The 27,319-nt window shown below is 40.8% G+C and overlaps 1 protein-coding gene across 4 annotated transcripts in view; it reads left to right on the top strand.

Moving 5' to 3' along the window:
* Positions 1 to 27,319, top strand: part of FHIT (fragile histidine triad diadenosine triphosphatase) — a 1,417,053-nt gene that overhangs the window by 600,053 nt on the left and 789,681 nt on the right. Inside the window, exon 1 of one of the 4 annotated variants that reach the window (XM_047097255.1) lies at positions 1,522 to 1,626. The exons of the other annotated variants lie outside the window; for them this stretch is intronic. The gene's annotated coding sequence lies outside the window, so the exon portion shown is untranslated. Of the gene's footprint in view, positions 1 to 1,521; positions 1,627 to 27,319 lie in introns of those variants that run through there. 4 annotated transcript variants of the gene reach the window in all.

The following is a 27,319-nucleotide window of genomic DNA, read 5'->3' as shown; positions in this document are numbered from 1 at the left end:
AGCACTCCAATGTTGCAATGACATTGAGACCACATATACTAGAGGTGAAGAACAAGAGTGCTCCTTATGTTAGTTTCTCTGGGTTCAGATCTCATCGAGACTACCTATCAGCTTTGTGATGTTAGGCATATCAGTTACCCTTTTTAAATCTTCATTTCCTTAACCTGGGAACCTTGAGCTGACTTTTTAGCGGAGCAAAGGGAGGTGGTTGAAAAATAAGTGAAATCATGCATTTAATGTGCTTATCACTATTTCTGGCATATGGTAAGCACCTTTTCACATACATAAAATAGGAACGGAGTCTGCGCATGTGTTGAGGAGAGGTAGATTATATATTCAGTCAGAGTTGCAAGGGACCTTACCCTGCTTCTTGTATCGTCCCTGAACCAGCAGCACCCACATTACCTGAGATCTTCTTAGAAATGTATAATTTCAGCCACCCGCCACCCCCTCCCCCTCCACCGCTTACTGAATCAGAATCTGCATTAAAAAAAAAATCCCCAGTGATTTGCATGCACGTTTGAGCAGCACTAGCCTAGTCAATGAATGACAAATCCAAGGCAAAATCGCCACTACTCCCCCGTAGTACGCCCTTGGCAGGCATCACCCATCAAGCATGTCACTCCATCCCTCAGCATCCTGTCCACACACCAGGTGCCCTCAACTGGCTGATAGGAATTGTCATGCGAGATGAAACAGAGCAGCAGAAACTTACTGCACTGAAGTAGTGACTTGTTTGAGCTAGGAAAGCTGTGAATCGCCCAGACAGTGCTCAAATCCAGGGCTTTTATCCTCAAACCAGTACATTATTTTGCACTGCCTCCCTGATGCCATTCAGCAACATACAACTATTGTAGAACTGGCTTTGTGCTGTAACTGGATGGTGAAAAAGGAAATTAATATTAATCAGAAGGATAAAATAGCATTCAATAGTAAAACAGGGGTTGGAAAGAAAGAAGTTAAAATCAGCCAAGTGTTACTATGATGAAAGCTCAAAGCCTAATGGTAATTTATATTGTATAATCTAGGCATTGTGATTTTAAAATTTGGGGATGATAAATTAATGCCACTGGATTCCAAAATTCATTTTTGGGGGGCGCCTGGGTAGCTCAGTTGGTTAAGCGACTGACTTCAGCTCAGGTCATGATCTCACGGTTGGTGAGTTCGAGCCCCAACGTCTGGCTCTGTGCTGACAGTTCAGACCCTGGAGCCTGCTTTGGATTCTGTGTCTCCCCCTCCCCTGCTCACACTCTGTGTCTGTCTCTCAATAATAAGTAAATGTTTAAAAAATTAAAAAAAAATCAGTTTTTGTAACTTTTGCTTTTTCACTTCAAGCACTTCCTTTTTAACAAGGATGTGTAATACTTACCGGGTGAAGTTGTCATTAAAGTGACTACAAATTCATTAGATGGCATTTCTCACCACACATTTTGTGGTGGGCACGCATTGGTACACTGCCTTTGCCTCTTACAATTGTTTTTGCTTGAAATTTTACATCTTAGGGCTGGAATGAACCTTGAAATAGCATATGATCCTGCTTCTGTCTCCTGGGAAAGAGGGAAGAATTTGGTTCATCACCAACAAGAGATATCTTCTGCCTAGAGCGGAAATGAAAACACTATCCTGGTACCTCTGAAATTTATCTTAAGCATCACGTTGGCTGTTGCATCGAGGCTGCTAAACATTTTCTGACTCATTACTCAAATGACTCATGCTCCATTTAGTGTGGTGGGAATACATGGAGAAGTGGCCAGATCCAACTGAGTGAATAAGCGACTGGCCAGAGTTCCTTGCATTTTGTTACCTGGGCCGTTAATTTGCTAGAAATCTCAAGATGTTAATGTTCCTCTGAAGAGTCTGGCTGACATGGAGGGGCTTCTTTCTTCACTCTGGAGAACATGCCAAAATTTCCCCTCCTCAAAATAAAATAAGGGAGTCCCAATTTTCACATTTCTGGTTTATCTCAAGCTGTAATAATAGCTTAAGTAATATAAGACCCTAAAATTTAAGAAATCTATATATTTATATATCTATACGTGTGTATCATAGGTTCATATGTATGTATATCTATGCATATCTGTATGTATATGTATATATGTATGTCATTTTACTTAAGCCAACCTATAGCCATTAGCTTCAAAATTTCCAGGAAACAACAATCCTTTCCCTAGTGCATTAACTTAGTCAATGTACACATCATTTTTATGGTTTCGAAGTTTTCCATATCCAAATCTGTTTCACCCTCAAGAGATGGGTAAAAGGATAATTGCAGATGCCTGGATACCAGGACCAAGGACCCATGACAGTGTCTCTTGAAATAACCTTAAAGGTGAGGTTATAAAACTACTTCCCTTTTTTGAGTATTTTATTTCTTTTCCTGGAATAGTTTCATGTCCAAAGACATGGCATATGAAAGAGGACATCTAGGAAATGCATTCTAGGAATGAGCTCTCCCCAGTAGTCATAAAGGAAATTTGGAACTGTGTCTGTACCAATAAATATAATCATATCCATAGACATGTTTTTACTATCTTTAGCAGTGATGGAGTATGTATCCCCTTATTAAATTTTTTATTTATTTTAGAGTATTAACATAAGGATCAATTAAGACACATTTTCCCTTTGGAGTCAATTATTTTGTTTTATATTCACTTTTCACCTTACTTTCTTTTACATCAGTCTTAAAATGTCCTCATGGAAAAAGGTGTTCTACATAGGATAGAAATTAAATTGACTGATTTCTAGCAAATGAAATCATGCAGGTGATTTATAAGAGTAAAATTTTTTTTTTCCATTTTAAACTGTTGGGTAAATGACAAAAGGGCAGGTGATGTATTTATCAGCTAGATACTAAAACAGATTGTAGTTCTCTGTCCCTTTTTTTTTTTGTACTTAAATGTCTTTTCTTTATGTTCAGAGACAGATTTTTTTTGGAGGATATCTGTTTTGTTTTGTTTTGTTTTGTTTTGTTTTGTTTTGTTTTGTTTTGTTTTTTCATTGTCTTCCTCTCCTTAGTGCGTGATGCTGGGATGGGGCCATACAGAGTGATATAAACACACTTAGTCTCAAGTCTTTAGGAACTTAACACTGATCTGTTTGGCCTTGGGAGGGGCTTGCTATGAACTTGCTATGGAGTTACTGAAGCAATTGTGTTCTTTTTGGATAATAGCAGAAGAGAGAAAGCAGAAGATTGAAGTTTGTTTTCATAGCAACTAATGAGGCATCTGATGATTCAAATGTCACTCTAAAACTAACCTTGTTAAGACAGAACATCTTGTTTTCATAAATGTCCTGGGGTAGCTGGACAATTATGTATATTCATTTAACTGAAGTAAATAACAAAGTTTTCCAACCATTTCCAATTCAAATGTGCAAGAAAGCCTCTTAATATTGATGTCTTCTAAGTGGGCAAATACATTTTTTAAGAACAGCATGAGAGACATAGACTTTGCATCTTATTTTTTTTAAAAATCAATTTTTGGATTATTTGAAAATGGACTCTGCCATCAAATTAAATGCACCATTGACTACATTTTTATTAAGAGATTTATTACCAGTTGCCTTAGTTAGTGTGCTTTTATTAAAATACTATTGCAGCTTTCATCTGAATACGCATAATTTAGATATTAATTGGACAGTCATAAGGCATTAAATTGCCCTGTTATTTTTGACCTACAAGAGAGCATAGGGCACCTAATTGTAAGGGGATAAATTAAAGGGAGGGGAACAAGGGTAGTTTCTAGACACTTGGGGAGCATATACATTGGATTTTTCAAATTGCTGCTGAAACGTAGCTACACAATTTGCTTGAGGACAGCTTGCTCCCTGAACTGACTCAGTGTTCATTTGAGAAGGCTGCAACCATGAAGTGCTGGGTCTTAGGCTTGTGATAGGGTAAATGCCCAATAAATACCTGTTGCATAAAAGAATGAATCTGTGAGTTGGGGGTTATGGTTTGGGGCCAATATTCTCCTTCTTATTTCTTTAAAAAACAGCATACAGATGTTTTTTCCATATTTAGATCTCTATTTAAAGATGGAGATCTACAAGTTGAATATGCAGCTATCTGTATCACTGAATGATTTATATATATATGTACGGATACAAATATGTAATTAGGCTCAGAAGCTTTAGGAAATGACAGCTACATAGGTTTTCAAACTTTCCAAACTGCCTGGAAGAAATGGGTATTAATAGAGCTGGCTCTGGAGGGATGGTTTTCCATCAGTCACCGTCTCCGTTATGTGGAAAGCCCTTTTCCCATTACTTTTCTATTTTAAATCTATTCCCTTGCCCTGGTTGATTGAACCTTTCTGAAATGTGCCAGGCAGAGAATCTCGCCTCTCCTCTCAGCTTGGAAATAATAACATCTTCACATTTTCATGGCCTTTTCGGAAATGGGGACCTTTCATTTGGGTTTCACTCTCAATTGAAATAAATTGATTAACGTCATGGAATGGTGTCTCACCACAGACCTTTGAAACAAAAAGCTGCTTTTCTGATGTGGTAAGGGAACAGATTGTCCCAGATTTCTTTATGCTCCAAGGACTCAGGGGGTAAAGCAACTGTTTTATCATTACATGTTATGGACTCCTAAAGAATGATCAGGGTTCATTTATTCCCTTTTGCTTGTGTTTTCTGCCAGAGCCTCCCCTGTCACTGTACCCTTGGTGTTTAGTAATCAAGAGCTCTCTCTGGGACCCCTCTTCCATGCTTCCTCACTCTTCTCTCATATTTTCCATCTCCTTATCTTTTTGCCCTATGAAATGTTCTGTACCTTGCCTTCTACATTTTTAAAATTTTAGTTTATCAATTATATTCTTCGATTCCAATGACAGTCTTGCCCCTCATAGTCTGATTTTTCCTTTTTTATGGCTTCTTGTGTTGGTTAAGCTTGGTTTTACCAAAGCCTATTCTCCACTATTCCCTATCCTGCATCCCTCCACTTCTATGTTGGTTTACCCAGTGGGAGGCATTGGTATAAATGGGCGGCGTGAGCAGAGAATGGAGTCAGGATATTTCTTACCTCCCTCTTTTGCCTTGCAGCGTCATCTGTGTACTTCTGTTCCTACAGCTCCCTCTGGACAGCTTAGCCTCCACAGGAAGCACTGGCTGGCCTTAAGTAACCAGATTCCTCTCTTTGTCCCTTCTGCAGTGGGGGTGATGGCTCCTCCTTGTTGATAATCTTTGGTACCCCACCAACCATCATTTGATTGTTTAACATTGCCCACACCTTTAGTTATGACTTTTCATATGACCATCAGGAATGAATTCTGTTTCCTGATGGGTAAACAACCTGTTCTTATAGGTGCAGAATGTTCCTGAATCTCTCTGAGAATTTGAATTTGAATTTATATTTGCAAGTTCCTGTCTGACCCCTGCCTCTGAGGCCATTTGTTCTCTGTTTATGTTAATTCTTCTTGTTTGCTCAGTGGTCCTCTTAACTGTCTTATTCTTTCAAATACAAATCTTGTTTTGTTAAAATGGGTAACTGGTAAGGGTTTCCTCTGCTGCTATGTAAACTAGTTTGTCCATCTCATGGGTCCCCCTGATACTAGTTCCAGTCCACCTTGTCCACCACATTAATATTTCTTGTATGTTCCTCTCTTATGTCCAGATCAAAAACAAAAAAAAATAGAATCTTTTGTTTGGTGTTAAAGGTCTTTGGGCACCTGGATCTCAGCAGACCCTGAATGTAGACCACGCTCCCCCTAAACAGAACCTTCTCTTCTCTGTTTATGCACCTATACACATTTGATTCGTACTCATGTTCCTAACAAGCTTGCCACTACCTTTTTAGCCAAGTCCAAAGGGCCCTTCCTCCTGTACTTCTTATTCTGATCTTTATCACTGACTGTTTTGTCTCATGTATTTTACCATATGTTTCAACTTACCTAATAGGAGACAAATGTTTTGGAGACTACATTAAAAAAATTGTTCCTAATTTATTTGTTTATTGACTCTTTACTTCTTCAAACACTTTTGTCTATCATCTCTGTTCTTGGCGCTATCAAGATGAGACAGCAGAATTCCTTTTTTTTTTAAATGTTTATTTATTTTTGAGAGAGAGAGAGAGAGAGAGAGCGAGCGAGAACGAGTGGGGGAGGGGCAGAGAGAGGGAGACACAGAATTGGCAGCAGGCTCCAGGCTCTGAGCTGTCAGCACAGAGCCCCACGCGGGGCTCAAACTCACAAACCGTGAGATCTTAACCTGAGCTGAAGCTGGACGCTTAACTGACTGAGCCACCCAGGCGCCCCAAGACAGCAGTGTCCTTAACCTGAAGACATTTACAGCCAACTGGGGAGACAGGCACATAAGGAAGAGGTCCTAGTTGTATGTAAGTGATGAATCACTGAATTCTCCTGAAACCAACGTTGTGGTGTATATCAACTAGCTAGCATTTAAACAAAAATTTAAAAAAGAAAAAAAAGAAGGGGGACCTGGTGTGAAGAGGGCCATGATAAAACATAGAGGTGCAGCGACTCATTCTCTCAGGAGGAAGGCGGGAGTTCTGGGAAGGCTGGCACGTCTTCCCTGAGTTTTCTTACCCTGACAGGTGGAAGGAGTGAGTGGAGAGGAGCAAGGGATGCTCTATAAGTCAACAACTGATGGAGCTTTGTTTTTAACTCAGGAACAAGGGGTGTCCAGGGCTACACATTTTAGTAATGCCTTTGTTCGAAAGTGATCAGTTGGACCATGGTGTAGTCAAGGTTGGGATTGTTGTCCAAGGAATGGACTCTTCACCATCTGGCAGCTGCTTCCATTCCCAGGCTGTGATTCTGGAGGGCTTAGAAGAAGAGCGTAGCACTTACAGAAGCTCTGCAGTACATTGTTTTCAGCAGTGGTTGATGGCTTTTCTGAGAGCTCCGTGCCTTCTTCAGCTGTGCCCCATTCCCAGGTGATGCCCAGGAAGTACTGTTTTAGGCTAATGCAGCATTGGTTTGTGTTATTCTGAGCTAACAATGCTCAAAGTCAATAGGAAGAGTTACAGTTTTTTTTTTTTTTTTAAAAAAGCACTAAGGTGGAAAGCACAGATGGAGAACGAGATATATAGGGATGCAGCTGACAATTTGTGAGCCAAATCTCAGGCTTATGTGGCTTTGCTGGAGTAGCTCCCCTTGTTGCTCTTTAAGGAAAGACGGAAAGTGAGAAAGCAGAAGACAAGAGAAAAGGAGAGCCTTGGAAGTCTTGAAGAGCTCCCAGACGCCTTGACATTTCTCACCCTCCCAGCTACTGGGACCATTTTTAATTGGGAAGTTGAACACAGTAGTGAGGAGCGTGCAAAACGTAAATGAAGACACAATGAATTATCACCAAGGGGAGAATCTTCAGTTCTGTCTTCAGTGGGAGAAAGGTCAGAATCCAGGTGATGAGAATCTTTGACCCCTCCCCCACTCCAGCCTTTAACCGAGGGCAGCTGCCCTTTTCCTTTTTTCTCCGGAAAGCCCGGCAAGAGCGGAGTGTGTATTGTGTCTTCCCCTGCTTCCTGGAGATGCTGTAGTTCCTGCACGTCAGACTTTGGCTCCGGAAGAACGGGTACAGATTTTTAGGGAACGAAAGTACACACAGGAGGGTGTTGGGAGGGGCCCAAGTCTTCTAGCTTTTCCTTCCTCTTCTCACCGTGGATATTTAGTTTGGGATTTGAGGTGGACAGAAGTGCAAATGGACCAGGCTGTGGCAGGGGCATTTGTGGGCAAATACCTGCCTTTCTATAGAAATTGAAATGCAGAAGGAGATGGTCACTTCTGTAGGGGAAGAACAGTGTCAGAGGGAAATGGTCGTAATTATGGCCAGCACACCGTGGGAACCTCAGGATTGGAGTCTGTCTAGGCCCTGCCACCTGGAAGCTCTATGTAGTGGAGGGAGAAAGGTTTCTTAGCCCACATTTTCTGGCATAAAAGCAGACAGTTCTAGGGAAGAGTTTGCATTGGACAGACCGGAGTGCAGGTCCTGGGCCTGTGGCTTAGTCGCTTGAGGACTTGGACAATTGATTTCATTTCATTGAGCCCCCGTTTTATCAACCAAATAATAGGAACAATAGGGCAACCTTGTGAGGATGCCAGGGGGAGGAAATGGAATGCTACACGTGAAACAAATCGGTAGCGGTGATGGAGTAACCCCCCTGGTTGTGAACCAACTGGTCCCAGACCTCGCCTCCATTACCTTTTTCTATTTTCCATTTTTCTTTTTTGTTTTTGTTCCCCCCCCACCCCCCCCCCCCTCCCCGGCCAGCATTAGACTCTTTTTCTTTAAAAAAAAAAAAAAAAAGGTTTCTAATGTTTGTTTATTTTTAAGAGAGACAGGACAGAGTGTGAGTGGGGAAGGGGCAGAGAGAAAGAGAGAGAAAGAAGGAGACACAGAATCTGAAGCAGGCTCCAGGCTCTAAGCTTAAACTCATGCGCAGCGAGATCATGACCTAAGTCAAAGTCAGTCACTTAACTGACTGAGCCACTCAGCCACCACCCCCACCCCCGTCCCCTGTTTTTTTCCCAAGAGGTTATTGAAGGGATTTTTGACTCGGGTCAGAAGAAATGGTGTGGTGAATTTGGCCTTTTCTCCCATTTAAAGCTTTCTCTCCTTTCTTTCAATAGACCATGCATTTTGTCTTGTATATACTAGGACTCTGCATGGTAGGAGTTGTGCAGGGGATGGGAAGAGAGACCACAGGACATGACTAACACAGAGAATACTGCTGGACCTCATAATTGGATATAGAAGGAGGTGGAGGGAGAGGGATCTTCTGGAAAATGTTGGCTGTGGAGTTTTAAGCCATTATTGTTACCAACAATCTGTTTTTTTTCCCCCTGTGTTATTTGTAAACATGTCTAGAAACTAGAATATGATGGATATGTTTAATAAATAGAATAAATATTAAAAAATATAGTGTGAATCTAGCCCCACGATGCTCAGCTTAGGGTAATTAAGGTAAAACAAAGGAATTATCTATATACGTGCTGAGAAGAATACCAGTTAACTTTTTTTTTAATGTCTATTTATTTTTGAGACAGAGACAAAGCGAGTAGGAAGAGGGGCAGACAGAGAGGGAGACACAGAATCTGAAGCAGGCTCCAGGCTCTGAGCTGTCAGCAGAGCCCTACCTGGGGCTCTAACCCACGAATCCTGAAGTCATAACTTGAGCTGAAGTCAGATGCTTAACTGACTGAGCCACCCAGGTGCCCCCCACTTACTGCTGCTTTGTAGTGTTTTGAAGTTGGAGATTTTGTATCTAATTACTGCACAAATAACTGTTACCTTAGTTGGCTGTTGATGGATTATCTTGGTGGTGGTGGTTTCAAGTGATGATAATTTGGAATTCATGGATTTTTAATCCAGAAAAGGATTAAGGTCTTTATAATCCAGAATTTTCTTTTTTTTTTTTATCTTTTTTTTTTTTTACATTTATTTATTTTTGAGAGATAGAAAGAGACAGAGCACAAGTTGGGGGAGGGGCAGAGAGAAGGTGACACAGAATCCGAAGCAGGCTCCAGGCTCCAAGCTGTCAGCACAGAGCCCGACACGGGGCTGGAACTCACGAACCTTGAGATCAGGATCTGACCTGAAGTTGGACATTTAACCGACTGAGCCACCCAGGCGCCCCTATAATCTAGAATTTTCTAATGTGAGCTCAGTGTAACACTAGTCACTTATTAATAATAGTTTGTCCCAAAAGAATTCTGTGGTTGGGGAAATACTGCAGATTAGCATCCCATCTCAGAACCAGCACTGATAATCTTCTGCCAAGCCCTGAAAGGAAGCAACCTGTGTAGTTGGATTATCCAAACTTTCCCCAAATCTATTTGAACATGAAACATTTTCTTCAAGTAATGCCTATTAAATCTTCCAGAACAAACTTGGGGAAGCACAATCTTGATCCAAGGCTTCATTTTAGAAATGAAAAGCAAAGGCCAAAGAGATGATACACCCAAGTTTACTATCTGATGAATTTCTTCCATTTCTGTTTCCATGCTACAAATCAAGCGTTATTATTTTGCACTTGAAGGAAGATGCTAATGAAAAGGAATCTTTGCTCTGATGGACTCTACCTCATGGCTTTTGTTAACTGTCTGCTTTTGGGTTTTCAAAGAACAGTCTTTCCAGAGAGGGTACTTAATGGTATTGCTTATCGTGTAACCATGTAAACGCTATTGTAATTACAATTTTATTTCTTTTGAATCCATAGCTTTTCCTGTGCCCTCTACAGCCTGCCTGCCTTTGATTTCCACCCCCCTCCCCCATGACTCTACACTTGCAAAAATGCCTCTGTCTTTTGTTCTTCATTTTGAATATTACCCTGTTAGCCCATCTGGGGACCTGCTTTTGGCTCCTGGAATATATGCAAATTCCCTGTGTGCTATAAAATTTTCTGAAATTCTCCTCAGAAGCCTAAAGACTTCTGCATAATCTATTATAAAGGAAAATTAATTGATGTTAATTAATCTCTTTCCCCTTGATGACAGGTATTTTTCCCCCTGATCTCTGTGTTGGTAATACATAATTCAGTGTTCTTAATAACAGCTTATGGTTGCGCCATTTATTCACTGGAGTTCTTAAGTACCCAAAGCAGTGCTTCTCAGGACGTGCCTTATAGAGTGAAATTATGGGTCTTGTTTGCCAATCTTCTGTGAGCTACAATGGCCACTAAGTATCTTGAGAACTTTAGAATGAGTGCACCATTTGCTTCATTCCTGGACTGGCAGTGTTTGATAAGAATTCACTGTGCTTCCATCCAACAAACATTTGTGTGTGCCATGTCAAAACACTTGCTATGCTCTAAAGATGATTTTTAAAAATGTATTAGGTATTGTTACTGCCTAGAAGTTGTTCACCCCTTGGTGAGGGAGACTAACTTCTAAATGGACCCAGAACAGGGTGGTAAGTATTATGTGGTGTGCAGGAAGATAAGGCCCAAAAAAGGAGTAAAGTCAGTGGGAAAATGTTTCACAGAGGGGTACCACTTTCCCCTTGTCGTGAAGGCTAAGGTGATGGCTTAAATTGTGGTGGAGAAGTTGTAGACTCCCATCCCTTCACGGTCTCTGTCCCACCTCCAAAATTCTCATTCCCAGGTTAGGTTCTCTCTGAGAATAGGCTGCGTGTGGCAGTGCATTTCTGTCGAATGTATTCCAAGGACAAATTCATCAGTGCAATCCAGATGATACAAGCCTCAGTATAACTATTTGAATAGTCCTCCCCATTCTCTTCTTCCCCAGTATGATTAGTCCCACTACCTTTGTAGGGCTTATTATAGGTCAGCCTATGTGCTGAGAAGTTGCCATTTCTCCATCTGTGTCTTTATTTTCCATGCACTCAATGGACTATTTTCATGGACTCAATGAACCATATCTTCCCAAGCTTGTCTGCACTTTTAAATCAATGGGGGAGCTTCACAAACAGTTGCAGCCTGTGTTCCCAGCCTTTGAGACTTTGATTTAATTGATCTGGGCCATAGCCTGGGGATTGGGGTTAAAAAACCAAAAGAAAGAAAGAAAAACCAAAATGCAGGGTGGTGATGAAAATGGTCTAGAATTGATTGTGGTGATGGATGTACAACTCAATAGATTAAAAACCATTGGACTGTATGTTTTAAATGGGTGAATTGTATGGTAGGTACATCATATCCCAATTGAACTCCTACCTTAAAAAAAAAATCCTAGGTGAATTTGGGAAGCATCATAAATGGGGAAACTGAGACCTGAAGAAACCAAGGAACTTGCCCAAACTTTTCTAGTTAGCCAGGATGAAATAAGGACACAGTCTGAGACTAGAGTTCATATTCATAAGTACACCATCCTATTCAAACTTGATGTTGACTCTACTAACCAATGATTCAACAGGCATGGTTGCAGAAGTACTGGTGGATATGACCTACCCACCCACATGCTTTCTACATATTGTTGTATTAGGTAACCAGTGGATCTAACTTGCAAAATAATCGGCTTTAGGACGTGATAAAAGAATTGGCCCCCTTGGGAGTAAAACTCTAAATCCCTTTATCACCATACTGAAATGAGCTGAGCCAGCCTTCTTTGGTGGCCAGGAGGAATCCTTAGAAGCACATTTAAAGAGGAACAGACTGGTATCAAAGTTACAAATTCAAAACCAGCTGCTCCACATCCTGGAACCTGAAAATAGAATTCTATTTAAAAGATCCTGCCTGGAATGTTACCTTGCTCTTTGTCAACCCTCTACTGAATTTTGGTATTAAATGTACATATGTACATAAAAATAGTGCAACTATAATACGAGAAATGTTTGGGTTTTAGCTGCAGATAGGGAATAAGAAGGCAAGCCTGATTACAAAGCCTGTTTTCTACCAGTACCAGGAAAACATATAAGGGAGAGTATTTTTGAAATTAAAGAATGAATCTGCATCATAATTGTCATAAATGTGTTACTCTGGAAAGAATACTGAAAGTGTAAGTCCCCAGAGCAGCACAGTGACTTTTTAGAGAGGAATGCTTTGTCTGTTATATGTAAAGATGCTCACTGCTGACCCCTTAATGGCTGCTGCTGCTTTACCTATGTGCGTGCTTTTTGAATAAAGATGGAGTTAAAAAGATGAGTGCAGCATAGAGCTGAAAGGGAACTCATTAAAAATGGCCTTTCTAGAGGATAAAAGGTTGAGTTCCAGGAGTGAACTTCGTGCGTTGATGTAGTAGTTGGGTGCCAACTCTCTGCTAAAGTGTTGAGAAGTTAAGCAATGTGCAATCTGTTTCTTATTGCCAAACATCAACTGTAAGACAGTAAGTTAATTTAAATACTCAGGTTTTTTTTAACTTGGCTTTGTACTTGCCTGAAGAAATTTCTTGAACTAGTGTTTATGTTTAAAATTACTATTAATTCCCCCCCACTTTTTTTTAAAGTCCATGAAATCTGATCGGATATTTTTCAGAAAGGAGGAGTGCAGTTAGGATCCAATGATGAGGATTAGGGTAGGAACTGGCTGTTGGGGCCTTCTCGGTCAACTGAGAATCTCCTGTTGTGTATGGATTCTCTCACTTTGTGCCGGGGATCAGCCTGGCTGCTGATTGTTATTTACCATCAGGCTGAGTCTCCATGTGGTCTATAGGAGGGGGGCCCTAGGCAGGCGGGATAGTGGGTCCACCTGCATGCCTCACATGGTGTTCAGAGCCGCTGTGACCCCCACCAACCCCACCCCATTTCTTAACTGGTCTTTCACCTTTCCATCCATCAGTAAGCACTATTAGACCTTTTCCAAAATGATGTCCAGAATATGAGCACTTCTTGTACCATGGCTGCCTCACTAATTCAAGCCCCAACCTTTTATCCTGTGGCTTGGATAGCCTCTTAACTATATGGGCTACTTGCCATTTTCCACACAGCATCCAGAGTAAGCTCCTTAAAATTTAATTAGATCATACTCCTCCCTTGCTTAAAAACCTCCATAGGCTACTCATTTCAATAAGAATAAAATTTAGATGGCTTGTCCTGGCAGTTCATGTTGTGTGCCATACTTACCTTTGTCTTAATTCTGGGTCATGTTCCTTACATCACCAGACTCCAACCACATTGGCCATATTTTTGTTGATTTCAGTCATAATTGAGCTTGGCCCACATAGCAGCCTTTGGGCTTATTCTTTAATGAGAAAATCTTGAAGGCCCCTAAGAGTTCTCTTTCCTTGCTCAGGTAAATGACCTGAGCCAAAATCAAGAGTCAGATACTTAACTGACTGAGCTACCCGGGCACCCAAGAATGTGAATTCCTAACAAGCTCCCACGTGATGTGGTAGAGCTCTTCTCCAGGAAGGGCTGGTTGGTATTGAACCACCTAATTAAGCCAACTAACCTACTCGTGTAAAATGTTTAGTGCCAGTCTCCTTTTGGAAGCTGAGGTTGGAGGAAATCAGACCTCTGTGACACCCTGCCTGGCTGGCTGGCTTCTTCACTCACCCCAGTGTCAGCTGAGACATTCCTTCCCAGAGGGACCCTGCCTAGCCATCTGATCTCCGTGATCCCACCGCCCATCCCTCTGAGCTTCATTATCCCATGATTTTTTTTCAGCTCTCCTAACTCTCTAAAAATCTTATTTTACTTGTCCATTGTTTGCTCCTGATCAGAGAAAGGAGCTTGTTTGTTCTGTTGACTACTGTATTTACAGAACCACAAAGAGCATTGCTTGCTGCATATAGTTACTGACTAAAATAATCAGAACTAGTTACTCTATGATCACAACTTCCATGATGATGAGACCATTTCTTTGTTGTTAAGGCACAGCACAGGATGTGACATATGGTAGACATTGAAAAAGTGAAGGAGAACTCAGGTTAAGCACAGAAAAGCATGTTATAGAGTAATAATTAGTGACTCAGGTTATTGGCAGGTATTACTTGACGTATGGACAGTCAGGTTCATCTCCATACTTTGCTAGCCTTTTTCTTTTTCTTTTCTTCTTCTTCTTTTTTTTAATAAGAAGCTAATTGTGAGTCCCCTGTAGTGAGGGCAGTAAGAAAGTGGGGAGTGTTTGGTATCAGTAATGGTCCTGAGTAGTTGACAAGAGGCCTTTTCTTGAAGGTGGTAGAGTCTACTCTATTAACAAGAGGTTGCAAAGATGGTACAATTTGGTAGGAAGTCCACCAGCCCCTCTGAGCATAGGTACCAACTTTCATGAGAGAGAGAATGAGCCATTTGTCCTTCTGTCTCCAACTCTCATTTTTATTTGAATGGTATCAGAATCAAAAAGTTCAGTCACTGGGTTGCTTTTTCAAGTCACAGTAGATAATGACCTGAACTTTTTTTCCCCATCTGGGTGAGAATTGAGCTATTCACCTGTCCTCTGCCCAGATTGCTACTGCACATCTACTCCTTTCAACGTCCTTGATAGAGGTGTTTTTTGCCCCCCCCCTCCCATTTCATCATCATCTGAAGCCGGGAAAAATTGCTCAAACATTCTTCGACTAGCTCTTATTCTGTCAGTCTCTGAGGTTTCTACGTTTGTAACTTGGCTGTAACTGGTTTAAACAGAGAAGGAGAGACCGAGAAGGAATGAACTAAAATTTGTTGTGTCTTGTGGCCCGGGTGCATTGGAAGCATAGCTATATTCAAAGCTTGGCATTGTTCTTTTGCTTCGAAATGGGACTGGCTTTTACATAGGTCCTGCCTTAACATCTATCTGATTGGTAATTTAAGGACTAATTCTTACACATATGTCAGTGCTTTAGGACATTCTACTGTATTGGCTTGGTTTAAAACTGTTCTTTCAGGATACATTAAACGAGACAGAGCTATTGAAAATTGTACTGAATGAATCCGTTATTCAAATGATGTTTGTTTGGTATTGACCATTTGTCAGGTACTGTGCTGGCTGCTATATGTATGGGAATGTTCAGTGAAAATCTTATTTCTTTCTTAAAAACTTCTCTTTATAGTCTCTGGCTCTTTCCTTCCCACCATTCCTCTCTTACACGCACACACTTTTAATTAGGAAAAGTAGCAACTGCCCTCCCTTGTGACAGATGGCATGTACTGAGCTGTGGCCTATATGCTAGTGGGGGAAAGTTTGCCACTTAAAGGTGTTACACTCTGCCCTCTTTTGGTGGGACTTGCCCATAGCTGTGAATGTGCATTCATCAGTCTCTGTAAAAGACCTGCCTAATTCTTCCCAGTTACCATTTTCAACCTTGGACTGAGGGGGAAATCCAGTCACACTAGCACTGTGGACCTGGGGCCCTGGGGTGAGGCCCATTTGGCTTCTGGACTGAACCTGTTAAGGTTTGCTTACAGAATTCAGAGACTGATGGGAAATGCTCAGCCATTCATAAAGCTGTTCTTCCCTCCCCACATGGCTTTTCAGTTGGTTGGGGAAGGGAGCTGATAATTACCTGACTTCAGATAGCATACTCTGCCCTCAAGGAGATCATGACGTAGTGGGTGAGATGGAGACATGAATGTGTAGTCTCAGTGTGTGAGGGGTGTTATATTTGGAGGGTGTCACAGGTATTATAAATAGGACAGGGTGGTAGGCCAGGCCCTTCCACATGTGCTGCGCTTATTCGTGAAGACCTCATTCTTCTGCAACAAATTGCATCATCAATAGCCATGATAATGAAATGACCCCCCAAATGTAAGTTACAGTTGTCTGTGCACAGTCTACTTTGTATACTTAAAAATTGTGCACATTGCCCATCTGAGCATACCATGGTGCATTTCAATTTTAGTATGAACTGTGATCTGAAACCTTTGGGGGGCCATCATCTTGAAACCTCCGTACTTCTCCAAATATAGGACTCTGGCTTGTCTTCAGCAGCCTAGTGTGCCCAGAAAAGCAAAGAGAAGACTTTATGCCATGATGCACACAGGTGGTTTCCATGGCCACCAACACAGGAGGACTCCAACATCTTAGCAATAGGCTTAAGCAATTGAAGGAGAATTTGAAAAAAAAAAAAAGAGCAGATTTGTTTAATAGTGTTTGTAGGACAGCTTTGTAAAGAAATGGCATAAGTGCCCATAGAAGGGATGTGCTTTCTCTCATCTTGAGCTGGGAGGTTAAACAACCACCCAGAGGTAGGTAGTTTTCCACCCTCTCAACAAGTCAGTGGAGGAAGTGAGATTGATATTAACAACCACTTGGTGAGTAAGAGATCTTTTGTGGGGCAGTTTTTGAAGATCCGAATATTATACCATGCATTGTCCTCTAAGGCCAGAAAAAACCGCTCCAGCAATTGGAGTGGAAACATCAACAAAGAAATAATAGAATTTTACTAAACAAGAAGCAGCCAAAAAATGCATTTGACAAAATCAAAGGCAAGAGGAGAAATCCCAGCCACAGCAACCTGAGAAAATGTCATCTGAGAATTTATCTGTAACCAAGAGTGCTCCACGGTAACTGTGCACTTCACTCCTTCTCACTGACAGTGACACATCTTTTGTAATCCTTTCTAAATGCACCCTCAAAATGGGTTAATGTTTTCTTGCTTTGTGCTGAATTTCATAGAAGTAAGTGCCCCTTAGGGAAATTTTAATTGTCTTTCTTTTTTTTTTTTTCTCATTAATTTGCTGTACAGTTGAAAATTAATACTACTGTGGATTTACAGAATTTGCTAATTAGTAAGAAGCTTGACATTTACTAATGTAAAACTATGAATAAACCTACTAATTTAAAAATTATGTCACCATCAGAATGTTCCCGTGGAAGCTGGAAGCCCAGAGAAAAATGTGGTCTTTAGATATTTATTAACAAGGTGATTAGTCAGAGGATTACCATAGGACATGTTATTTCAGTGCTAGAAGTTTATTATTCATGTTCCTAATTCAAAGAGTTGAGATTCTGGGAGTTACACATGTTATCCTCTCCTTAGCCCGAAATGAATAGAATCATCTCAGCACTTCCATGAAAACTCTCCCTGGGTCACTCGTCTAAAGAACTAGAGTGAAAAATAGGTGATGTACATCACACAGCAAGTCTAATTGATTGGTAATGACTATCTGGAAGGTTCTGTTAAGAAAATTGTTTAGAAGGACATGCCATAGTTGATTAGTAATGGTTGTCATTGGTACCAGAGGAGGAAGACATGGGGCGAGGCAGGGGCCCTTCCCGGTATCAACAAAACCAGGCAGCTTTGATTCTTCTCATTGGAGATAAGAGTTTTTGGGAATCTGCCTTTAGTAGGGAAAGTGTTCTTCCCGGACACAGTGACAGGAGGGATAAACAATGGCACCCTAGAACTCCAAGGAGCATGCTGAATGAAATTCAGAACCGTGAAATGTCTTCATGTGGCCATCTGTATCAGTCAGAGAATCAGGTCAGGATCACAGGAGGTTGAGTGGTTTGGAGGGGTGGGGTCCAGAAAGCTCATCTCTGCCTAGTCAGCAGCAATTCTACATGTGATTTCCAACAGCTTGTGCGGTGGCCTCCCAAGGAGTTAGAGGAGTTAGGTTATGCCAACAAAGCCTCTTTTCTGGCAGGACTGTTGGAGTAAGGATCATCTAAACAAAATCATTTGAAGCTGAGATAAAATTTTGAGAGCCAAAGAAAAACCCTATTGGTTGCTTTGTTTTGAAAAGCAATGACCCTTTCTCACTTTGGTCATTAAACCAAGGTCCAAATGTATAGATTTGTAATAGCTGGTATTCAAAATGTTAGTTGAAAAGCAAGAGGCTTTAAGATTTTAAAACTCTAAAGATGCTGCTCTGGGAGACACTCATCGTGATTTTCCTAGGACTCAAAATCCATTCAACAATGCAGATGCACTTAATTAGTGATTGCTTGTCAGCCTTTTAATTATTGTGTTGTGTTTCACAGCTCACTGGGCAATGAAAGTTGCCATAAATTACCCTTAGCAACAGCACACGCTCCAGACAGAGTTGCCCCTAACTCTACATGCTCTGTCGTGTCATGGGTGAACTGAGAGAGCCCATGAGGCAGAGCCATGTGCAGAGTCAAAGGGCTTGATTATGCCCTTGGCCTGTTTGTTTGGCCTCTAGAGATCTGGCACGACCACCTTGTGGGCTCGAGTAATCTCTGTCCACCTGTGGAAAACCAGACTGACTCTGTAGACAACAATCGTGCACACGAAAACTCCTTTCCTGACATGTCTTTCTGTGTTCTTCCTGTCCCGTTCTTCTCACCCACCTGGATGTAGACGTCTGCAGTGACTGTTTACATTAAAAGCATAGTGAGTGACACAATGTGGGCAGAAGATCTTTCTTAGCATTGCAGGAGGTAGAGAGGAGTCCAGTGTCTGATGCCCTGGGTACAGATCTTAGCGCCACCTTTAATTGGCCATGTGGACTTAGGCAAGTGATTTAAAACTCTCAGTGCTTTCTCTGTAAAATCAGAATGATGAAAATACCTCCCAAGGGTACTGAGAGGATTAAGTGAGATATTTACAGAAAGCAGTGAGCATGATGCCTGGCTTACACCAAGGGCTGTGGGACTCTCCGTGTTGTTAATATGACTAACAAATGCCAATATTAAGTAAGTTACTGCACAAGTTGTTTGTATCTACATGATGGATATCCATCAGAGGTGTCCTTGCTGGTATCCTATATATAAATGCTGACCCCCAAGTACTTTCAGAAATATCTTTTCTTAGCTTCAAAAAGCTGTGAAAACATTCCTATCTCTGTGCACAGTGCTTCCTAGACAGTGTTCAACATGGTATTCGTTAGGGAAAGGAGGAAACGGCTATTCAGGACAGAGCTAGAGTTTTATACCTGGGTGAGGCCACTGCTCCTAACTGCTCATGCTGGCCTCCGTCACCTTTGGGGTGTCACCATTCACCCAAATGCACCCCACACTCTCTTCTAGCCCTGTCTCTTTCTGAGCAGCACTTGGTAAACTTTACTGAGAGGTGCTTTGAGCTCTTCACTGGCAGGCAACCTTGATCAAGTCATTGGACTTCTTTGGGTTTTGTTTTCTCAGTATCTACAGGCTGTTGGGCTTCAAGTGAGCTAATGTAGGTCAAGCACCTACGTAGGCCCTGGCACACTGGGGGTATTTAGTCAGTTCTCATTTGTTGTCATCAGTGCAGGGTTCTTGATGCTATGAAAGGACATTAAGTCCAGGAAGAGATGCATTTCAGGTCAATCCACTCTTCCCTCCTGAGCCACAAAGACATCCTTGTCATAATTGCAGGGGGGACCGGCTCCTTCTTCATCCTTTGTCTTTCTGTGTCCTATAGATCTGGGCCTGTCTTTCTTAGGCACTCAGAACACTGTATAGATGTCACTTAATATTTATCAAGCACCTCTTGCATTTGAGGCAACATGCTGGACACTGTGGGAGACATCAAGGAAGGTTTGTATACAGACCGATCACCTAGATGATTATAAGAGCCTCATTCTTCTTTCGAGGTCAGGAAGAGATCAAAAGGAGCAGTAGGAAAACGACCAATTAGTCTTCTCTCTGAGAATTCTCAGCTCCGGTAAGTCCTTAAACAAGTGAAGAGGAGAACAAGGAAGAATGAAACAATATAGTGTTGTTATAAGGGAGGTAATAGCCAGTATGTAAATGAGGACGACCACGCAGGAAAGCTGTGTGAATCATAAGACCAAAGTGAATGCATAATAGCCACCTGCAAACTCCAGCTCTACTGCGGAAGCCTGCCTGTGGACAGAAGCCTCCCACCTGGCCTGAACAATGGAACCACGTGATGGGATTCAGGTGTGGGCCTCGATGTGCACGCTCGTTAGTGTTCCATGATGCTCCCCAGTAGGCAGCCTGAGCCTCATTACTGTTCATAAGAGTAAGCTAATATTAAGAGTTCTGAATTTCCAAATGGTGACAAATAGAATGAAGAGGTAATGAGATGGGTAGGAACGGAGATCCCCTGACGAGTGCCCATTATGGTGAGACGATGAGAAAAAAGAAGAAAACACCACTGTCCATCCAAGAGATATTGAGAAATACCTATTTGTTTATGGCACAGGGAAATGAGAAGGCATTTATCAAGCATTGAAATTGAAACTGCTCCTGGATGGAACCTGGTTTAATGCTGTGCTGCAAAAACCATGATAGGGGAGGAAGGGTCAGACTTGGACTGGCTTAAAATCCATGGTTTACTTCATATTTTATGATGGCAGAATAGCAGTGGGGGTTGGGAGGGAGCTGAGTTCAAGACCCACGGGACCCTTTCATGGTTGCTGCAATAAGATCTGACCATGTTGTTTCTACTGAGGACATAACCTAAAAGTTAGAACTTGGCTTATGGTGATTTCATTTTCCCCACATCCAAGGACCTCTGGGAGAAGTCTGTGGAAGGGTAGCCTGGGATGGTCTTTGGTTCAAGACCTTGAATTTAAATCTTAGTGTCAGGCGATTTTTCCATACACTATTGAAGAGGACTGAAGGAAGATCTTCACACATTTCTGAATGTATTCCCTTACTGGATCATACCGCCTGAAGTGGACTGTTAAGTAATAGATTTTATCAGTCATGTAATTATATTCTGAATAGCACAATGAGAAATTGCTGGATGTGGTAGAATACTCACAATAGAAGTACATCCGTCGATAAATTGTGAGTGACACATAGCTATAATTGACACTGTAATTAGCCTTACTATTCCGTTTTAGCAAAAGCCTGTTAGTGGCATTGCTCCACCACAAAAATCCAGATATTTTATGTTTAAAAAGTAGTGGAATCATGTTTCTTGTGTGCAGTGGTAATCATCGTCTTGTATTCATTTGCATTGGGAGTGTCAATCTGTTCAATGTTAATGTTTAAAATAGAAAACTATTTGGGCAATTTTTGTGTTGGTATTTCAATTTTTTTTCACATGCCAGAAACCTTAAAAAAAAAAAAGTTAAATATCCTTGGATGTCTCTTAACCTCTTGGAGGCCTATGGACTGAAAAGGATGTTCACATGTGGTTTCTGCTTCTGGAAGATCACAGTTGGCTTAAATATACTATACAAACTTTTGGCACTAGTTCAGAGTTGGTGTCCTCCCATAACTATCCAGTCTGTGGAAATGAACTTTTATGAATCTTTTGTGATTAATATGAAGAATATAGTATGGATGGAAATGCAGTAGAAAATTTGATTACTCCAGAAGGAATACATGACATTAGGTGAATTTTTTTTTTCAACTGCAAATTCTTTCTTGAGTATTTGAAAAAAATTCGGGGGGTGGTTTGCAGGTGGGGTCTGCCAGGGTGGCTCAGTCGGTTAAGCATCCAACTTTGGCTTAGGTCATGATCTCGTGGTTTGTGAGTTTGAGTCCCGTGTCAGGCTCTGTGCTGACAGCTCAGAGCCTGGAGCCTGCTTCGGATTCTGTGTCTCCCTCTCTCTCTGCCCTTCCCTCTGCTCACTCTCTGTCTCTCTCAAAAATAAATAAAAAAACGTATAAAAACATTGTTTTGAGTATGTTGACACAGTGTTCCGTTAGTTTCAGGTACACAACATGATTCCACCAGTCTATGTGTTAGGCCATACTCGCCACAAGTGAAGCTACCATTTGTCATCATAAAGTATTATTTTAATATCCTAACCTGTAAGTTCCCCTCTGCTATTGAAGTCTATATGAAGATAGAGTTTGGGTTATTTTTACTGCTAAGATGACCCTCAGTCTCCATCAGACCAAGAAGTCATGCCATACTTTGTCCTTCAGTTTAGAAATCTGCTTCCTTTTTATTCAGGCTTCTGTCTTTTCCTCTTGAGCTGGTTATCTACAAACACAGGTTGTTGATTTTCTAAATGACTCCAGGCCTCAATACTGGTGTTCTAGACCTCCACCACCTGTGTTTGACTTGGCAGGAAATGTTTTTTAAGTGACATAAATAATTTTAAATTTTTATACATTTTTGCATGTAAGATCCTGTGTTTAATACTCAAGGTCAGGTTGAAGTGGAAAACACATAGAGGTCATTTATTCATTCTGTTCATCTTGCTTTACTATATGAAAAGTACTTTAGGAGCAAATACTTTTTACAGGTGGGTGCTTTAAGAATGGGTCTCTAGTGGGTCAGTGAGGGAAGGGGGTTGATAATTCACATTATGTGAGGATATTTGAAAATATTTCCTTGGAAAGCTTGTCCCGTGTATGATCATGGTAGAAAATAAAAGTATACAGAGAAGACAATAAAATTATTTCAAACCCATTTTGTAACAGGCAAATCATTCTTAAATTCCAGATTTTCCCTATGGTATGTGTACACACAAATGATTTAAACATTTTTTTGTTTACTCATTGTACTCTGAAAATAAATGACTATATTCTAAAAGGTTACATATAATTTATATAAGTATAAGGTTATGTAATTATATAAATATAAGGTTTTATATAGTTATATAATTACAGGGTTATATGTTATAATTCCATAAATACAAGGTTATATATATCATAAATATAATCTTATATCTGATTTGTATTTTATTCTTTCACTGGAAGAATCAGCTATAAAGCAGATGTCATTACTGAGTGGGAAGTGGTGGCCAGAATGTTAACAGATCCAGAGTTCTGGGGTAGACAGTAGAGGGAGTAAGTGTAAATACTTGTCAGGATGTTGACCCTGCACATTAGGATTGCCATGAGAACTCCTCAAAACAACCCAAAGGATCTCCAGGTAGAAGCCAGGCCAGTTAAATTAAAATATGTGGGAGAGGGCTGTTGGTGAGGATGTTGAGAAACTGGAACCTTCATTCTTTGTTGGTGATAATGTAAAATGGTAGAATCTCTAAGGAAAACAGTTTGGCAGTTTCTCAGAAAGTTAAATACAGAGTTTCTATATGACCCAGAAATTCCACACCTAGGTATACACCCAAGAGAATTGAGAACATAGGTTAACACAGAAGCTTGTACCTGAGTGTTCATAGCAACACTGTTAATACCAGCCCAAAAGGAGAAAGAACTCAAATGTCCACCAACTGGTGAATGGTTTTAAAAAAAAAATGCAGTACATATATACAATGGGATGAGTCCGCCTTTAAAAGGAATGACACCTGATACCTGCTACAACATGGATGAACATTGAAACATTATGCCAAGTGAAAGAAGCCAGACACAAAAAGCTACATATTATAGAATTCCATTTTACATGTAATGTCCAGACTGGCAAATACGTAGAGACAGAAAGTAGATTAGTGCTTGCCAAGGGCTATGGAGAGGGGGACATGTGACCTATTTGCTCATGGATGTGGTGTTTCTTTTTGGAGTGAAGAAAATCTGTGATCATTGCACAACTTTGTGATTATCCACCACTGGCTTGTACATTTAAACAGGTGAATGTTATGTGTGAGTTGTAGCTCAATTTTTAAAAATATTTGAGGGCATAGGGACATTAAAAAAAAAAAAAGGTCCTAAGATGATTTTCACATATAATAGTGAAGACCCACTTTAAAAAATGGAATTTGAAAACTGAGTGTCCTGTAATTTAAATCTTTGTCTTCACTCATTGAATGAATTACCAAACAAGGCCTTGCATAGCTGGTCCTACCCTACCTTTTAAATCTGTCTCCTCACCTTTCTGTTTTGCTTCCTGCTCTTAGACTCTGCTCTCCCTGCTATCCCTCTGTTCCTTCCATTTCTTGAAGACCTGATGCTCATTCTTGCCTGGGCACTGGTTTCCTTTGCACGGAACACTCTGTCCCCAGATGTTCGAATATAATGAGCTCTGCCTCATTCACATATTTACTTCCCTTTCCACTAAACCTATTACTTCATCCCCCTCTGAGTCACTACCTACTTCTGTACCCTAATTATTTCCTTCAAATCACAATCAGGAATATCTCGGCTTGCTGATGGTTTTGGTGCCCACCGCTCACTGATGCTTCTCACCATGCCCTTACAATGCTCCATGAGAATAGGGGTCTGGTCTGGCATGGTCACTGGTAGAATAGTATTTAGAAAATAGTAGACACATAATAAATACTTGTTGGCTGAGTACGTGATTAGTTTAATGAGGAACTAATCCAAGGAAAGACTCCTTGAGTGTAGGCAATCCCTGACACCTTTGTAGTAGAAGGGGAAGGAACCAGGGGCGTGAGATCAGAGTTGGTGGCAACACATGAAAGTGACAGGGGAGAGTGGAGGGGCAGAGGTTGCTGATGAAGTGAGAGCTTGAAAAAGCGTTGGCATTTTGAAATGCTTATGTGTTTTCTGTTTATAAATAGCAGAGCTTGAGGGTTTGTTTTTTTTTAACAATTGAAAATTTTTCTTTAGTGACACCATAGGTTGATGAGTTAATCTACTTTACTAAAAATTGTTTTTCTTTGTATAAAAATGTTAAGGTACGCCTTTATTTGCTTGCATTCTCAGACACTTCAGGCTGTCTTCTCTTTCTTTTTGTTCTTGTCATTTTCTTATGGTATATTCTTCTGTCTCCTGTGGAATTTTGACATCTGCCTGTAAGTAAGAATGTTTTATAAGTTTCCTAAACCTAAATTATGTCTCAGCTATCCATTTATGTGCCTTGATTGTTTTCCAAGTCCCCAGTAAAACATGTTTGAGAGCCTGGCCAGCTGAAAATATGCTGTTTCTCAGTGTGATCACAGGTCATTTTTCCTGTGCTCTTAGAATTCGTTAGCCAGCAGCTTTTCGAGTTCATTTACATTTTTGGTTGGCTAACCTTTGAGTCCCCAGTTTTTAAATAAAGTGAATTGGAATCAAAACATATTTACCACTTGGTAGAAGTATCTGGACTTATTTGCAATGTGGTTTCTTCTGATGACTCTCAGAGACTTGGCCATGCGTTCTAGGGTTGGTCTAGATTCCTGCCATTTGCAAAGTCTTATCAGGATATAAAAAGAGAAAATTATTTTATTTATTTTATTTTTTATTTTTATTTTTGAAATTTATCATCAAATTGGTTTCCATACAACACCCAGTGAAGAGAAAATCATTTTAAAAGAAAATCTTAGTGGGGCGCCTGGGTGACTCAGTCGGTTGGGTGTCCAACTTTGGCTCAGGTCGTGATCACAAGGTTCGTGTGTTTGAGCCCCACATTGGGCTCTGTGCTGACGGATCAGAGCCTGGGGCCTGCTTTGGATTCTTTGTCTCCCTCTCTCTCTCTCTCTGCCCCCCTGCTTGTGCTCTCTCTCTCACTCTCTCAAAAATAAACATTATGAAAATTAAAAAAAAAAAGTAAATCTTATCACTCCCATCCATAATGGAATGACACTTTTATTTTTCAAGGTAAAATCTAACTTTTTCATTCTTTTAACCAAAAAGACAGTGTTTCTTTTTCATCGTGTCTGGCTTCTTGGGTCCCTGGGAGACTTCTCTTGTCATGGCACACTATTCATCACAGACTGTTTTAGCTGGGATAGTTAGTCGTTTCCTCCTACATTATATTCCTGAGGAATAACACATTTTTATTAAAGATCTGGAGAATTGAAGAACACCCAATGCTGACAAAGTTAAGGGGAAATAGGCCTTTTGCCTATATTACTTTGAATGTAAATTTTTATAAGCCTTTTGTGAGAGATAGTTAGCAGTATGTGTCAATAGCTTTGAAGATTCATTATCCTTTGAACACAGTGATTCTCACATCTAGGAACTGAGCTCAAAGAGATACACAAACATTGATGTACGGAACACATTTCACATAGCATTGTCAGGAGAATTAAATAAGTGTTTATGTAGAAATCGGCTGGAATGAAAATACTGAGTATGGTATTAGCTGTTATTTCTATTTAATCAGGTGCTACTTTTTCACCAACTCTGCTCTGCCTCTAATATGGAGAAAATAGCAGTCACCTAATGGTAGTGCAGTGCCAAATACATGGTTTTACTTGCATTTTAGTTTGACAATTCTGTACTGGATATAGGAAAGCGGTTTTCTAAGCAACTTGGCAATATTATGTGTTAGCTGGCAGTTAACAATTACTTGTTGAATGAAATGTGGCATGACTGTTTGACAGCATACAATACCAACAATGGTATGATGACTAGCTTTATAAAATACTTGCTAAATGCTTTCCATGTGTCCTTGAAAACAAGGGACTGTTGTTATCCCCACTTCATGGACTTATCCTAGAGCTGTGTTCTTAACTTCATTATCCCAGGGGTTCTGCTGGGGTTGGGCTGGGGAGGAGCTTAAGAATCTACTGTTTTTAGAAAAGCTCCCGAAATGATTTTAATTGGAACAAGTGCTCTAGGAAAGTCCTTCTCAACCTTTGATGCATGGACAACACCGCTTGGAATCTTGTATAACTACAGAATGATGCAGTGGGTTTGGGTGGGGGAGAGCTTTGCTATCTGCATTTCTAATTTTTTTTTTCAACGTTTATTTATTTTTGGGACAGAGAGAGACAGAGCATGAACGGGGGAGGGGCAGAGAGAGAGGGAGACACAGAATCGGAAACAGGCTCCATGCTCTGAGCCATCAGCCCAGAGCCTGACGCGGGGCTCGAACTCCTGGACCGCGAGATCGTGACCTGGCTGAAGTCGGATGCTTAACCGACTGCGCCACCCAGGCGCCCCGGCTATCTGCATTTCTAACATCTCTCAGGTGATACTGACCTTGTTGGTCCTCAGACCACATTTTGAGTAGACACCTCTTGCAGTGCTTGGCAAAATGTGAAGACTTAATATTTGTTCCAAAGAAATCATTTGCTTTGGGAAAAGAGAAAGTAATCATGAAACGAGGTCCTGGTAGTCTGTTGGTTAAGATTTTGCATCCTCACTAACATGGTCCGGTAGGTGCCTTTGCTAAAGTCCTGAGTTTCTCAAACTTGGGTTGTTGGGTTTTGAAGAGTCCTCACATTCTCAAAGGGAGTTTATATTTTGTGTTCTCCATTTGATAAAATAATGGAAAATAATGGACATAGGCATGTATTCCGAATCACCAGATGACTGACTTACAAGGATACTGCCGTGTGGTTTTGGCACCAAAGGATTCCCTTATTGTGACAGTACCTTTGG

Source organism: Lynx rufus, unplaced genomic scaffold (genome assembly GCF_022079265.1).
Source record: "Lynx rufus isolate CCGP_SWC_20201006 ecotype Redwood Valley unplaced genomic scaffold, mLynRuf1.p SCAF_4, whole genome shotgun sequence".
NCBI classification, from domain to species: Eukaryota; Metazoa; Chordata; class Mammalia; order Carnivora; family Felidae; genus Lynx; species Lynx rufus.
Note: the sequence above shows the minus strand (reverse complement) of the source record. Positions and strands in the feature narration are given on the sequence as shown.